The following is a 15,218-nucleotide window of genomic DNA, read 5'->3' as shown; positions in this document are numbered from 1 at the left end:
ACAGTAACGGCTAGAAAGTCCAGAAATCAATCGAAATTCTAAGAATGTGAGAAAAGGCGCGCTTCTGTCTGTACGCATAGAATAGACGATGAGTGTGTGCACAAGCATAGGAAAATCGCGCTGATCTGCTGTTAGCTTGAAGCCGGTATCCAATGTATGAATATAAATATATAATAAAAATAAAAATTTTATAAATTATATATGTATGTAATTTGAATGCAATAGCTTTCGATGATTTTCCAATTTTAATGGCATCATGCCGTGTTTTTTGCTGCGTACTAGACTTAAAAATTGCACTATATACTCTGGTTGACAGCGTTTGGGCTGTGAATGAGTCTTCTGCTATCGGTATCGCCCGATTGCAACGTTCTTACTTGTTATTAGAATGGTTTTTTTTGAAATGTATGTAACAGGCAGAAGGAGGCGTGGCAGACCCCACAAAGTATATATATTCTTGATCAGGGTGACGAGCTGAGTCGATTTGAGTCCGTCTGTCTGTCTGTTCGTCTGTCCGTATGTTTGAACGCGTCGATTTCCGAAGATATAAGAGCTAGTTTAATATGATTAATAAGTTGAATCAATACTAGTCTTATTAAGTTTCGCCTTAAGAAAAGTTGCCTTTCTTATTGAGCCAAATATCACTCAGGTCAGCTCGTAGTCACCTGCTAAAAATTGATTTGCGCTGGTTGTGCGCAAAATTGCACATTCAGACAAAGGCATTGAAATCGCAATTAATTGCTCTATGATATGCAATTGGAATTATACTTATGCGTCCTTTTGGCTGTTTTATATGTCTTTGCAAAGTTTAATTTCATTTACAAGAAATGGCATTTGACAACACTTGCTAATTTTACAATAAATGAATAAAATAAGTTCGAACATCAAATGTTATTTAAGGCAATGCATATAATTCAATGCATAATAATTCATATCCTATTTAAATTTCTCAAAAATTACGTCTGGTCATTGAATAACGACGATTTGAAAATCGGCTACGACAAATTGTAAGGTAAAGGCACGATTGAGTGATAGTAGGTTATGCTAAGCGAACAGCTGATTTGACAGCGTGACGTCATTATTTCAAAAAATGTTGGGCGCGCGTTTGAATTTGTATGAAAATCAAGCAAACTTTGACACTGTTATTTGTCTTAAAACTAGTAGACTAAATAAAATGGGCTGGGCGGCTAATCACATGTTCTAAATAGATTCACGAATCGGAAAATATAAAGGCTTTTGCTAATTTTTATACTCTAAATTGTTTTCTAAGCAGTTATTGATCATGCAATCCCTTGACCACTTTTACTTTTGCATATAATGGATTTAAACTTACTATCTAAGGCTCGAATTTGTAAAACTAAAAAGTTACTACTAAGTATTATCACTGACCAGAGAACACATAGACTAGACATGTAGAACAAACTTTTTCAACACCGAAAAAATGCGCTGAACGGACCGGACAACTTCGTATTTGGTCGGCTCGGTCTTCTGAGGCTCAAGCAGTGAAAATAAGGCAAGACAAAATCAGTGTGCTGCGACTGCTGCCACGAAATTCACGCATTACTGAATGAAGCAAGGCTATGCGCTCTTTTTCCCTTACTCACTCTCCCTCTCTTTATGCTCTCTCTCTCTCTCTATATGGTCTCTCAAATAGCAGCAGCGCACAAAAATTGAAAATTGTTCGCGACGATCTGAGCTCGTTCCTTTTGAGTGAAGGGTATACCGAAATTTGTAAAGCGTTCGCCACGTTCACGCAAACAACATGTAAGCGTTTCGATGGTTATTCGTGGGAAGGGTATGAAAGCGTTGATACGCATAAAGAATATGATTTCGCGACGGGCATGCACACACACACTTGTAGTCCCTTGCTGCATGTATGAGCATTTGTGACCTGCGTGCGTTACTCTTGCTGCTTGTAGCAATTTTAAAGCCCAGCATTTGCATTTGGTCGGTCTTACGGACTGTCATAACCACTTTAAACAGATGTACTATGTATGAACATACATACATATGTACATAAGTACATTTATATATTATTATTGCTAATCATGTTTATAAATGTGTTTATATCCGTAAATAATTATATATAATTAAAATTATTTTATACACATTTTTAACCGAAAAAATTATCGTAAAACACTACTAACTTTATTAAATGCTATGCAATATATGAAATACATATGTCATATTACACTCAAGCTTTACTCATTATTGTCAAAAATTTCTAATTAAGTCATAATGGCCCATTTGATAGTCACCCTACGATTCAAATCATACAAAATTTACAAACTACTAAATCCAGAGACAATTAGCTTGCCATCCCATACAAGCATAAACATACACAAATGTATGTATGCATGTGCTCACTTCACAAGGCAGACCAACGGTAAATTTTGGGCTGATGTTAGACGAAAATACTGAGAAAGAATTGAGTTTCGCGACGCACGCACACAAAAGCACATACACGTAGCAAGGATGTAAGTGTGTGTGTGCATGTTCGTCGCGAAAATGTATTCTTTCTGTGCACAACAGCCTGTGCAAATTGTAAAGCCCAAAATTTACCGTTGGTCTGCCTTGTGAAGTGAGCACATGCATACATACATTTGTGTATGTTTATGCTTGTATGGGATGGCAAGCTAATTGTCTCTGGATTTAGTAGTTTGTAAATTTTGTATGATTTGAATCGTAGGGTGACTATCAAATGGGCCATTATGACTTAATTAGAAATTTTTGACAATAATGAGTAAAGCTTGAGTGTAATATGACATATGTATTTCATATATTGCATAGCATTTAATAAAGTTAGTAGTGTTTTACGATAATTTTTTCGGTTGAAAATGTGTATAAAATAATTTTAATTATATATAATTATTTACGGATATAAACACATTTATAAACATGATTAGCAATAATAATATATAAATGTACTTATGTACATACATATGTATGTATGTTCATACATAGTACATCTGTGTAATGTGGTTATGACAGTCCGTAAGACCGACCAAATGCAAATGCTGGGCTTTAAAATGGCTACAAGCAGCAAGAGTAACGAACGCAGGTCACAAATGCTCATACATGTGGCAAGGGACTACAAGTGTGTGTGTGCATGCCCGTCGCGAAATCATATTCTTTATGCGTATCAACGCTTTCATACCCTTCCCACGAATAACCATCGAAACGCTTACATGTTGTTTGCGTGAACGTGGCGAACGCTTTACAAATTTCGGTATACCCTTCACTCAAAAGGAACGAGCTCAGATCGTCGCGAACAATTTTCAATTTTTGTGCGCTGCTGCTATTTGAGAGACCATATAGAGAGAGAGAGAGAGAGCATAAAGAGAGGGAGAGTGAGTAAGGGAAAAAGAGCGCATAGCCGTGCTTCATTCAGTAATGCGTGCATTTCGTGGCAGCAGTCGCAGCACACTGATTTTGTCTTGCCTTATTTTCACTGCTTGAGCCTCAGAAGACCGAGCCGACCAAATACGAAGTTGTCCGGTCCGTTCAGCGCATTTTTTCGGTGTTGAAAAAGTTTGTTCTACATGTCTAGTCTATGTGTTCTCTGGTCAGTGGTATTATCACTAACCAGAGAACACATAGACTAGACATCTAGAACAAATTTTTTCACCGACGAAAAAATGCGCTGAGGAGACTACACAACTTCGTATTTGCTCGGCTCAGTCTCTTGAGGCTCAAGCAGTGAAAATATTGCACGACAAAATCAGTGTGCTGCAAGCGCTCAAACGAAATGGTGCCATTCTTATATGAAGCACGGCTATGCGCTATTTGTCCTACTCTCTCTCTCTCTCTCCATGGCCTCTCAAATAGCAGCAGCGCACAGAAATTGAAAATTGTTCGCGACGATCCCAGCTCTCTCCTTTTGAGTGAAGGGTATACCGAAATCATAAAAGCGTTTGTCACGCTCATGCAAGCAACATGTAAGCGTTTCGATGGTTATTCGTGGGAAGGGTATGAAAGCGTTGATACGCATAAAGAATATGATTTCGCGACGGGCATGCACACACACACTTGTAGTCCCTTGCCACATGTATGAGCATTTGTGACCTGCGTTCGTTACTCTTGCTGCTTGTAGCCATTTTAAAGCCCAGCATTTGCATTTGGTCGGTCTTACGGACTGTCATAACCACATTACACAGATGTACTATGTATGAACATACATACATATGTATGTACATAAGTACATTTATATATTATTATTGCTAATCATGTTTATAAATGTGTTTATATCCGTAAATAATTATATATAATTAAAATTATTTTATACACATTTTCAACCGAAAAAATTATCGTAAAACACTACTAACTTTATTAAATGCTTTGCGATATATGAAATACACATGACATATTATACTCAAGCTTTACTCATTATTGTCAAAAATTTCTAATTAAGTCATAATGGCCCATTTGATAGTCACCCTACGATTCAAATCATACAAAATTTACAAACTACTAAATCCAGAGACAATTAGCTTGCCATCCCATACAAGCATACACATACACAAATGTACATATGTATGCATGTGCTCACTTCACAAGGCAGACTAACGGCAAATTTTGGGCTTTACAATTTGCACAGCCTGTTCTGCACAGAAATAATACATTTTCGCGACGAGCATGCACACACACATTTACATCCTTGCTACGTGTATGTGCTTTTGTGTGCGTGCGTCGCGAAACTCAATTCTTTCTCAGTATTTTCGTCTATCATCAGCCCAAAATTTGCCGTTGGTCTGCCTTGTGAAGTGAGCACATGCATACATACATTTGTGTATGTGTATGCTTGTATGGGATGGCAAGCTAATTGTCTCCGGATTTAGTAGTTTGTAAATTTTGTATGATTTGAATCGTAGGGTGACTATCAAATGGGTCATTATGACTTAATTAGAAATTTTTGACAATAATGAGTAAAGCTTGAGTATAATATGTCATGTGTATTTCATATATTGCAAAGCATTTAATAAAGTTAGTAGTGTTTTACGATAATTTTTTCGGTTGAAAATGTGTATAAAATAATTTTAATTATATATTGTTGGAGTGATGGCGTCGCCGATAAGTAAAAGACCGGCTTGTAGTTTCCTCGTCTTTATTTGTAGATTAGAGCTGTGTCGCTCGTATAGTATTGTGAATATATAGTTGTATCGAAATGTCAGTACCAGGAGAGGCAAGTGACAAGTGTGTGAGAGGAAGTACTCAGCAGTACACAACAGAATGCTGTTAATAACATAACATTGTGTGGTGCGGGAGGAGCAATTCTTGTTAATGAGATTTGGCATTAACATACTCCCCCCCCTTGCAAGGATTGCAAATTAGGACGTCGCGTTTGAAGCTGGAGACCCTTTGGTGTGCGGATCAAAGCCGTCAGCGGAGCTGTGACCGCCTTTTTGAGAGCCGAGGCGGAGTGACGTGCTGATCCCTGGAGATGCAGGAGCGTGTGGTGATCCTGGCCACACGTTTTGCAACGTCCCTTGTTGCGGCAGGATTGCCCGGAGTGCTCGTGAGCCAAGCAGTTCGTGCAGTACTTATGCATAAGTACCGCACTCAGCCGTTTCTCCTCTGAAAGGCCCAGAAAACGCTGGCAATTCCGGAGTCCGTGGGTTCCTGGGCACACGCGGCACTGGAAGGAATTGGTACCGCGTGGCTTGCTGCTTTTGGATGACGGCGTCTTTATCTGGAAGATCGGATGAGTTGGAGGTTGAATTGCTTGCTCGTTAGAACACAACATGGAGGTCAGTTTGACAGCACAAGGAGGACGAGGATCGGGTTGGAATAATGGGCCTGAACAAAGAATATTATTCAGGCTGTCATTCAGTGCTGGACGGAGAGCATTGAAACCGACCCTCACTTTCGGAGTGGTGCTGTCGGGAGCTCGGAATGGAAGAGCTTCGTCAGATGATACGGTTGGCAGAGACTCAAGTTTCGCCTCTTCCGAAACAGAAACTTGAGTTGTGAAGGAGGAGACCGTTCCTGGTATCATCTGTGAAAGTGGGCCTGTCAGTACCCAACCGAAAATAGTCTCCAGACCTATAAGAGGCCCACAAATATTAGGGTGATAGCCTCCCTGAATGATAGTCGGAAGGATATCCGCGCCTATCAGGACATCAATTTCCGCACTCTTGTAAAACTCGGGGTCAGCTAGCTGAACTTTCGGAAGTTTGTTTAACAAGAGTTGCGGAACTGGGGACGAAGGGATGTTACCAGCCAGGTTTGGCACGACGAGAGCAGAAGCTTTGATTCGCAGTCTCGGCTTCAACGGAGAACCAATATCAAAGTTGCATAGCTTGTGTGCCTCAGCTGTCACTGCTTGATTCAGGCCGGATACCTGAGTATGCACGGATTTGAAGGGCAACTTGATATTATGGAACAGTCGCTCAGAAATGAAAGTCGCTTCGGACCCTGAGTCGACTAAAGCACGGGCGGGATAGGTTGCGCCGAAGTGGCATATATTAATCACCGCCGTGCCGAGGAGGACACCTCGCGTGTTGGCAGCCAGATACGTTTGGACGTTGGACATACCTGGAGTACGAGTCGGAGCTATAGCTGTTGCGGAGGCAGCAGCGGTCCGAAGAGTATTGTCCCTATGGAGTAGGGTGTTATGTCGACCATTGCACGTGAAACAGTTGTGAGTACTGGTACACTCTCGTAACTGGTGACCTTTAGCGAAACAGTTTAGGCAAAGCTTCCTTGATTTTATGTAACTCTCTCGTTCATGAATGGATAGTTGGAGAAACTGAGGGCAGAATCGGATTGGATGATTCTCTCTTGAACACAGATCGCACCTTGTACCGATTGTGTCCACTTGCGTTCTGAACGAGTTCAGTCGTTTCGGAAAGGCAGGGTTCGCAGATCTCGGAGTTGAGTTTGGAACTTTTGGAACAGAACGGTCACCTTCCATAGCCTCAAGAGCACGAGCGCGCTCGCTAAGGAAGTGACTAACGTCCTGCCAGGCTGGGATTTCGGTTTTTCGTGTCAATGAATGCTCCCAGAGAGATCGAGTGTGATCTGGCAAGTTGGATGTGCACACGAACACAAGGATACAGTCCCAATTCTCCGTAGAGATTTGAGCATGCTCGATTGCAGTGACGCATCTATGAATGGTGCCATGCAACTCTCTGAGAGCGGAGCCTGATTCCTTGGTGATCTTGGAAAGGTTGAGAAGAGTTCTAAGCTGGCTGTTGACTAACAGCCGCTTATTCTCGAACCGATCACACAAAGAGACCCAAGCCGATGCAAAGCCGTCGTTTGTGAGAGGATACTCTGCGACTAGTGCGTTTGCATCGCCTGCTGTTTTCGAATTAAGGTGGAATAGCTTTTCCACCGGAGTTAAACACGGATTTTTGATGTAGATCGCAGTAAAAAGATCGCGGAATGTTGGCCAGCGCAAGTAGTCGCCGTGGAACACTTCCATATCAACGGGTGGAAGGCGACAGCCTTCAGACGAGGCGAAAGGAGCGGACATAGGAGCGGGCGGTGTACTCGATGCGGAAAGTGCATCGATCTGTACACTCAGGTGGGTCGTACACCGCTCGTAGACAGCGTAGCAGTTGTCGAACTTGGCCTCCATGGCTTCAACTTCGCCACTGCTCGCCCCTTGGCTCAATGCTCTGGCACAGATCTTATATTGCTGCTCAACATCATCCCACAATGCCTTGACCCGATCTCGGCGGATCTCGAATGCTCGGAGCTGAGCCGCCTGGGTGGCGTTAGAGTCTCCGGGACCGTCAATGCGCGACTCAAACTTGATGAGCCTATCCGCAGCCGAGATGAAGTCAGACAACGACATTTTAGACGGACTTGCGGGCTTTGGACTGGATCGGGTGACGACCGGACTACGCTTGAAAGTGCTACTTGTCTGCGGTTTCCCGGACGGAATGGGTGATGCAGAGGCACTGCGCTTGATCAGACGCGAAGCTGATACACTAAGTTGCGCTCTACCCGAACGATCAGACATGGATGCTAACTAGAAGTTAGCTGCTGGAAATTTCTGATATGGAGGCAGAAATTAACTCAAAGAACAAAGTAATTCAGTTGACAAGAGCAAGAATGTTGTCAACTGAACGTAGAGCAAATTAGAAAAGAATTATTGCCTTGTTGCAAGTAAAGCGAAAACAAAGAAGAAGAAAAGGCAAAAAATTTAATTTATTTAATTAGGATAAATTAAATAATCAAATTCTTAATTTGAAATTCGACTTTGTAATTAATTATTTTAATTAGGATAAATTTAATAATTAAATTTGCTTTACAATGTCTCTTTGAAATACGATAAATACTGATCGTGACACAACTATCGTTACGAAATTGTGGCGGCCGCTGATAGCTATTGAAAATGTTATCGATACTAGTGACGATCTCAGCTGCTTGGACACAACACAAAACAACCAATTTAACAATTTAAGATTATTGTTTAGTAAATGTGTAGTGTATATGTATGTGGAAGTTGCTATTGTGAATTTATATGTTAATTGTGTTGCTGGGCTGTTTGTACGCGAGTGAAATATGAAGAAGTTTCAAGATGCTCATATGTGCATACATGAATGTATGTATGTATGAGCGTATGTTCGTACAAACAGAAGAAAGCGGACACACAATTAGCAAATAGATAAATAAAACTAGTAGAAATTAATTATTAAATTGCAAAATAAAACTATTAAAAACAACAAAGGATACTGTGTTTTATTTAATAGTTGAGCGAGGAGCATGTATATATGTATGTATACATATATATGTCTCTCTGCAGCCGGCGACTAGTTACATATGTATATGAGTACATATGTATGTATGTGCGGATGGATGAAAAGGCAGAATATGTAAATAAATTTATTAAACGATCAACAAAGGATATTGTTCTTCTCGTGTTAATAAATATTAATCGGATTTAAACACAGCTTAATACATATCTATATATATAAGAATATATACATATAGGCATGTAGTCGAAATATTGCTAGATTAGTACATATATATGTATATACAAGGGAAGGCGGATGAGAGGTGCCAGTGTATTTATGCATATATATATGTATGTACTACTCTAGACAAGAATGGGGTACTTATCTCGACGGCCGATGGAATGCTGGTGTGAAGGTGGATGAAGCTCCGGCTCGAAGGACCAAATGTTGGAGTGATGGCGTCGCCGATAAGTAAAAGACCGGCTTGTAGTTTCCTCGTCTTTATTTGTAGATTAGAGCTGTGTCGCTCGTATAGTATTGTGAATATATAGTTGTATCGAAATGTCAGTACCAGGAGAGGCAAGTGACAAGTGTGTGAGAGGAAGTACTCAGCAGTACACAACAGAATGCTGTTAATAACATAACATTGTGTGGTGCGGGAGGAGCAATTCTTGTTAATGAGATTTGGCATTAACATATATAATTATTTACGGATATAAACACATTTATAAACATGATTAGCAATAATAATATATAAATGTACTTATGTACATATGTATGTATGTTCATACATAGTACATCTGTTTAAAGTGGTTATGACAGTCCGTAAGACCGACCAAATGCAAATGCTGGACTTTAAAATTGCTACAAGCAGCAAGAGTAACGCACGCAGGTCACAAATGCTCATACATGTGGCAAGGGACTACAAGTGTGTGTGTGCATGCCTTCCTAGTTGTATCTCGTATTCCACTATATTTATGTATGCTGATGATGTAAACTTTGCCTTCCATACTCCAGGGCAAATGGACATCTTCACCTTCAAGATGACCTAAATGCATTTCAACTTTGGTGTGTGGCAAACCAGCTTGACCTAAATTGCTCAAAGTGTATGACAATGACCTTTAGTCGTACCGTTCCTCTAATTGTTGATTATAAAATTAGCAATATTTCCTTACGACGCATCTTTACAGTCAAAGATCTTGGTGTGTTCTTTGACTGTAAACTTAACTTTAATCTTCATATTTCTACCATCATTAATGAAGCCAAAAGTGTGCTTGGCTTTATTAAACGTTGGTCTAAGGAATTTAAAGATCCTTTTATTACCAAGCGCTTATTTACTTCGCTTGTGCGTCCTATTCTAGAGTATTGCTCTGTCGTATGGTCTCCGCAACATAAACTGTATCAGGATCGTATCGAATCGGTCCAAAAACAGTTTCTTCTCTTTGCCTTAAGAGACCTTAGATGGGACAGTAATTTACGATTACCGTCTTATCATAGTAGGCTCCAGCTAATTGATCTTCCATCGCTAACCAATCGCAGAACAATTTTAGGAATTGTTTTTCTGCATAAATTGATTAGTGGTGATATTGATTCGTCCTCTTTGTTGGGTCGTCTAAATTTTTTGGTTACGTCCCGAGCAACTAGACACTATCGTCCGCTTCATTTACCTGTGTGCACTAGGGATTATTCTTTGCACAGTGCGTTTCATGTTCTTTGTGTTAATTTTAATAAATATCACGTTTTTTCCTTAGAGCTCTCTCCTCCTAAAATAAAAAGTGTACTATCAGCTTATCTTAGGGAAATCACTCACAATGCCCAGGCATAAGCATTGGCATACGTTTTTGCTGCTAATGTTGTGTTAGTGATTTCTCAATTCTATTCTTATACTCTATTTTTGGCTCTTCCCTTTCTCTTTTCTTTTTATTATTTCTTATTCTTTTTATTAACTTTTCTTGCAACTTCTTTTATTACCGTCCTTTTTTTTCTCTACTTTATCTCTTCTTATTTTATTCTTTTTTTCTTTTTTTTATTATTGTTTTTTTTTTTAACTCCTTTTATTTATTTATTTACTAGCTGGCCCGGCAAACGTTGCATTGCCCTCTATATTATTTCTAGGTAAAAAATTGTTGAAAGCTATGTTGTTCAGGCTGGGATACACTGATAAATTTATTAATCGGATTTTCATTCAAGCACCTTGTTGTAAACGACATTCTTCGTTTTTTGGTCGGGTGCAAGAACAAATAATGCGGATCGTTTGCCAACACGTGAGCATGCCACGTACAATTGACCATGAGAAAAACACGCATTTTCTAGATTGAGGCCACAAATAGTCAAAGATTGGCCCTGTGACTTGTTGATCGTCATGGCGAAGGCAAGACGAAGCGGGAATTGAATTCGTTTAAATTCAAAGGGCATATCTGTTGAGCTCATCGGAATCCTAGGAATAAGAACTTCCTCATCTTTAAATTTTCCTTTGAGTATCAACGCGTGAATCACATTGCTCATCAGTTTTCTTATCACCAAACGCGTTCCATTGCACAGTTTTGGTTGGTTTAAATTTCTAAGCATGCAAATCATGGAGAATTGCTCTTTTCATAGCTGTGTTCATTTCTTGACGCCGGTCAAGTTGTTCTTCCATATTGCCCATGAAGTATATTTGCAAGAATTTTTGCTGTGCATCTTCAATAGGTTGCAATGATCCAATGCGATGGCAAATCTGGCCTTGAATCTTTAAATTCAAAGCCATAGTTATAGTTATATTTACAAACACTATTTACAGAAATCTAACAAACTACATTATTCAAAATTTTTTTTGGCAGTCATAGAAAATAAAATTTTTAACGTAAATTACCTTAAATATCCGTCTCCAATATTTTCCGCCCCAAATTATGTCATTTGGAAACAGGCATTGTATTTTTGAGTGTTCGCTAGAAAATGTCGTGATTCTAGTGTTTCGCCATAAAGCAGGGAACGCAATGGCTATGGTGACCGCTAATGGCAATGTCACTTTACCACTAAGGCAGCACAAACCGGGCGTTTCACCAGCAAACTTCAATGCGCCACAATGCTAGCAAACAACGTCCATTGGACCAATGCAAACTAAACGATTCAAGCTGTAATCAATGGTGCAATCATATCGAAACGCTGCTCGATTCAAATCAATCCTTGAACCATTTCTTATTGCCATTTCACGGGCTGCCTCTCTTTGAGAAGCACGAATTAAGGCCCTTCTTCCCTGGGTACTAACGCGGAGCCTTTCTCGGGCGATTTCTCGCTCTTCGTCAAATAATTGACTCGCGCTATTCCGTTGCCTAATTGCATTATGGGTCCGCCGGGAAAGATTAGATCTTCTAGGACGCGGCATTTTTATTAATAGTAATACTGCCCTCGCACAAAACCATATAAAACAATCGAGAAATATAAATATAAATAATTTACACAAATTTATGTTTGAGACAAACAAATACCTGAACTTTCGAGATATTTAGCTTTTGTAAAAGTCCAAAAATACAATTTTTAATAATTAACTTTTTTTTTTTTAATTTCGAATTTTGAATTTTGAATTTTTTATTTATTTTTGATTGTTAGGTTTTAATCTTTTGATTTTTTTTTTAATTTTTGCAGATTTTTGATTTGAAATATTTATAAAGTTTAAAAGTCCGAAAATATAAAAAGCCAAAAATACACTTTTTAATAATTACCTTTTTTTTTTTTAATTTCGAATTTTTAATTTTTTATTTATTTTTTGAACAGTCAGGTTTTAATCTTTTGATTTTTGCAGATTTTTGATTTGAAATATTTTTCCTTTTGATTTGAAAATTTTTTTTTTTTTTTTTTTTTTTTTTGAATAGTCAGGTCTGCTCGAGGTCAGGAGACCGTAGACTGACTGACTACATTTGTTTATTTACTTCTACACTATTGTCAAAACTGTCACTGTTACCAAGCCTACTGGGTATAAAAAAAATTTGAACATTTGGGGAAAAAACCGCGTTTTTCAAGTATTCGGCAAATTTTTTCAGTATTTTTAAGACCCTATACTAAACTCGTTGCGGAGACAAATCCAATAAATCAAAAACCATGAAAATTGGTTCAGCCCAAATCAAGTTATAAGCAGTCTTCACTTTTACACAACTTTCTTTTATATATATAGATTTTTTTTATATTATTATTATTATTATTTTTTTATACCCTGAACCCATTTTCAATGGGAAATCAGGGTATAATGGTTTTGTTGAAATGTATGTAACAGGCAGAAGGAGGCGTGGCAGACCCCACAAAGTATATATATTCTTGATCAGGGTAACGAGCTGAGTTGATTTGGCCCTGTCCGTCTGTCTGTCCGTCTGTCCGTCCGTCCGTCTGTCCGTCCGTCCGTCTGTCCGTCTGTCCGTATGTATGAACGCGTCGATTTCAGAAGATATAAGAGCTAGACTTCAAATTTTTTTTAAAATGTCCGTAATTACAGCGCGCATATCAAGTTTATCATTAAAAATCGATAACTCATCCCGATCTTTTTTTATCGATAAAAAACCTTATCGAAACCCAGTTATAAAATTATATCTTCTACACCTTTATTGCTAGAGTCTCCAAATTTTTAATGTATGCTTATATGCAATTTATACAATTTCGGTTTTTGTTAAAATTTACCCCCCACCTCTAAATTCACCCCCTCACCCTCACTTTTGTAAAAAGCGTATTTCAAATACTAGAGACTTGTGCAATTACATGTATATTCATGTTATAATCATAATCTGAAAGTTTCATGAAGATCGTACGTCCATAAAAAAAGTTATTAAATAATTAAGTTCTCATAGTAAGCGCACACTGCAGCCCATGCGTGTTTATGCGTGGGTGCTTGAGTGTGTATGTGTTTGTGTATGTGTGTGTGTATGTGTGTGTGTATGTGTGTCTGTATGCGTGTGTGTGTATGTGTGCCTGTGTGTGCGTTTGTGTGTGTATGCATGTGTGAGTGTATGTGTGTCGCAGTTCGCAGTTCGCAGTTCGTGTCGTGTTTCTTATGTAAGCTGAAAGACGCGAAAAATTATTGAAATAACTATTGCTCCAAGGGTTCAGGGGATCTCGTAGTCGAGCAGTCTCGACTAGAGCTTTTTTACTTGTTTTATTATTATTTTAAGAATTATTTTAATTATGCTAGATATTGTTAATAACCAACATTTTAATATTTTATTTTTTTAAGTTTCTTACTAACACTTTCTTTTCATAGCTTCAATAGTATCACTGACCATATTTGGCTGTGAGACGTGGGCATAGCCGGCCGGACTGGCAAATAAAATACCCCCATCGGGTTGGTGTTACTATTTGAAATTATATCGTGTACTTTGTATAGGCTTTTTAAATTAAAATTGACTCTCGTTTTTGTCAATAGCTTTAAGAAATAAATAAATAAATAAATAAATAAATATTCTTTATGCGTATCAACGCTTTCATACCCTTCCAATATTTTCACTGCTTGAGCCTCAAAAGACTGAGCCGAGCAAATACGAAGCTGTGTAGTCTCCTCAGCGCATTTTTTCGTCGGTGAAAAAATTTGTTCTAGATGTCTAGTCTATGTGTTCTCTGGTTAGTGTCGCAAGCAACTTGAAAAAAACTGTCAAAATACGTTACATTTAAACTTTAAAAAAATGACACATTTAAAATTTGTTTCTTAAAACTAACAGAACAAACTTAATAAAGTATATATTTTTTAGCTCCCTTCATTGGGAATATAACAAAATTATGAGATAAAATATAACAGAAAATAATAAAAATACAAAAATAACAAAATTATAAGATAAAATATAACAGAAAATTAAATCAAAACAAGTAAGAAAGCTCTAGTCGAGACTGCTCGACTATGAGATCCCCTGAACCCTTGGAGCATTAGATATTTCAATAATTTTTCGCGTATTTCAGCTTACATAAGAAACACGACACGAACTGCGAGCTGCGACACACATACACTCACACATGCATATACACACAAACGCACACACAGGCACACATACACACACACGCATACAGACACGCATACACACAAACGCATACACATACATACACACACACACATACACAAACACATACACACAGAAGCACCCACGCAAAAACACGCATGGGCTGCAGTGTGCGCTTACTATGAGAACTTTAATGCTTAATCACTTTTTTTATGGACGTACGATCTTCATGAAACTTTCAGATTATGATTATAACATGAATATGCATGTAATTGCCAAAGCACAAGTCTCTAGTATTTGAAATACGCTTTTTACAAAAGTGAGGGTGAGGGGGTGAATTTAGAGGTGGGGGGTTAATTTTAACAAAACCCGAAATTGTATAAATTGCATGTAAGCATACATTAAAAATTTGGAGACTCTAACAATAAAGGTGTAGAAGATATAATTTTATAACTGGTTTTCGATAAGGTTTTTTATCGATAAAAAAAGATCGGGATAAGTTATCGATTTTTAATGATAAACTCGATATCCGCGCTGTAATTACGGACATTAAAAAAAAATTATCTTATATCTTCTGAAATCG

General features: G+C 38.3%; 1 long non-coding RNA gene across 1 annotated transcript; it reads right to left on the bottom strand.

Annotated features, from left to right (window-relative positions):
* Positions 1 to 5,084: 5,084 nt before the first annotated feature.
* On the bottom strand, positions 5,085 to 14,292 carry LOC149268261 (uncharacterized). The gene is made up of 2 exons (XR_016271307.1): positions 12,152 to 14,292; positions 5,085 to 12,065 (listed from the first exon to the last, which is right to left on the bottom strand). It is a non-coding gene; the product is annotated as an uncharacterized LOC149268261 (long non-coding RNA).
* Between the last annotated feature and the right edge of the window lie 926 nt (positions 14,293 to 15,218).

This window comes from Drosophila arizonae, chromosome X (assembly GCF_054131065.1).
Source record: "Drosophila arizonae isolate 15081-1271.41 chromosome X, UAZ_ARI_1.0, whole genome shotgun sequence".
Lineage (NCBI taxonomy): Eukaryota > Metazoa > Arthropoda > Insecta > Diptera > Drosophilidae > Drosophila > Drosophila arizonae.
Note: the sequence above shows the minus strand (reverse complement) of the source record. Positions and strands in the feature narration are given on the sequence as shown.